Genomic DNA, 2439 nt, shown 5'->3' with positions numbered 1-2439 from the left:
TGGTTGGAACATGACTTTTCGCAGCACGACAGCTACCTTGTCTGGTGAACTTTGTAGAAAACAAACTTTTTGTTTGTCTCATTCACGGTTCGCCCCTGCCAATAACACGATCATCATGATTAAAACTGTGGGATGAACTTTAGCTTCCAATGAAATCATGAGGATGCGAATAAACCTAACCAACTTGGCTTTGATGTTATATTTTCTACAAGCTATTGAAGGTTAGTTTTCTTCAATCATTTTAGACTCTTTAAAACAATAATTATAAGGACAACGCCTCCCGTTTTAACGACAAACACTTCTCTTGTTTTAACTCGTCACCTTTTTTAGGTTAATGGTTGAATAAATTGTTCAAGATTTTTAGTTTCAACGAGAAAAAAAGTATGTTTACACGTTTACAAAAATGACAATCCGTGAGGGGGACAGTGGCATCGATTTCCGTCAATTTTTGATCTGTTGGCCATAATTTCAATTATGTCCAACAAATAAAAAAAAAAACTTTTCGAAGTTCAGTAAACGTTTGATGGTTTTGATCTTGATGGCTGAAATTTCTCGTTCGTTGCTGAATACCCCATCATGCAAAATAATATTTTTCTTTAGGGATATTTCTAAAATCCACAGGGGGTGAAGTGGGATAGCAATCACAAATCACCGATTTTTTGCAATTTCGTGGATCACGGAGTTAAAAATGGTGTTTTCTCGTGTGACGGGAGTAATGTTGAAAATGGCCGCGAAACATCAACGAATAGCGCTAAACACTAATCACATACGCAATGCAATGCATCACGGAATGGCGGAAAAGGATACTTATTTGCAAGATAATATAGAACGGTTGTCACGTTTTACAAGGTTTGAAATCTCGATTCACGTATAAGAATTGTGTTCAATCACGGGTCACGAGGACATACTATTTTCACGAATCACTGCAACGATTTCCCTGTTTTCACGAATCACGGAGCAAATTTGGGTCCGATAACGGATCACGCAAGACTCCTTTACCTCCCTGATGGGCTTATTACTAAATAATTTATTAAGAAACTCAACAGTTTATGCAATATCATTTTAAAGTATAGTAATTTATTTTTTCTCTTTTTTATTATTGTTTGCAATTATTATTTGCAATTAAAAAAGGCAATGGCTGATAAATCTAGTTTAGTTCAATATAAATCTAATTTAGTTCAATATGCTACATCTTTATTTCTTCTCCTAAACAAACCACACCAGGCTTTTAAAAAACATTGAAAGTTTTTTCTTTCGATTTAGTTTCAGACTTTGTCAGGGTTGACGAAGTAAAATTGAAGTGTTTTTAACTGCTGGGTAAAATAAAAATGTTTTTATAGAAAACAAGTTAATTATAGATAGTTTGATGCTTTGTTTGCATTATTTAAAGATTTGAGAAATCAGAGGCTCAACAGTAATCACCCGTCGCGTATAAGGACCTAGGTATTAAAACAGGCTGAAATTTTTCATTTTTAAAATAAAGCACCATTTTTAGAAGAACCTAATCAACTTGGTGGGGACAAATAAGTTTTTATTTGAAAGAAACTCAAATCTTTTGTCAAATTCTGATTTACAGTTGATAACAAGAAAGAAAAGATGCTTATTTTCATAAATGCATGTTTGGTACATTGTATGAGGTAGTTAATTACAACATGGGCTTTTATGGTGTATTCAGCATTGATTGCTATTGTTAAAGTTAAAGTCAGCAAGTATTCTGACTTTAGACTGTTTTTGTATATGATGAATTAATAAGAACCTAAACATCCTAATTTGTCAAAAGTTACCTAGATTTATAAGATTGTCTGAGCGAAATGAAGCTGCCATCTGGCGAAGGGACTCTCGAACTACCAAACAGCTAAGTCAGCTAAACAGCTAAGAGGGGAGGGGGTATTTTTTTGGTTAGTTTAAGCCCCCTAAACGCTTCACTACTGAACTCTTTTTTAGTTTGACGTAAACAGCCTAATTTGTCAAAAATTACCTAGATTTATAAGAACCTATTCAGCTTGATCTTTAAATTTCTGGGTTCCTATGTTTTCTTAGGTGTTTACTCCATTGTGACTCTTTTTAGTTCAGTTAAATGTTTTCCCGAGCTCATCTTTCGATGTATGGCGTTACTGGCCGGTGCTTATCTTTTGCCATATCTTGTTATCAAAGAGCGCAAAACTCAAAGCTCGCATGATTCTGGAGGTTCAACAAATGCAGCACAAATTCTGCACGCGGGCGTTGCCCCAAAACTACGATATTTTTTTATCTGGCCCAAGTGCAATGCTCGCATGCGCCCGGAATTTACTCTCGTTTTCATCGCTTGCTTGTAATTCTTAGCCAAAAACACAATTGTTTTAAGTATTTTGCAGGTGCTTGCATGCTCAAAAGTGCTTGCCAAATATCATTTTGATAAAAGGTGGAGAATTATGAAGACTTAGAAAAAAGATGTTTTAA

Source organism: Nematostella vectensis, chromosome 11, assembly GCF_932526225.1.
Source record: "Nematostella vectensis chromosome 11, jaNemVect1.1, whole genome shotgun sequence".
Lineage (NCBI taxonomy): Eukaryota > Metazoa > Cnidaria > Anthozoa > Actiniaria > Edwardsiidae > Nematostella > Nematostella vectensis.
The sequence above is the reverse complement of the archived record's forward strand: the minus strand, read 5'-3'. Positions refer to the sequence as shown.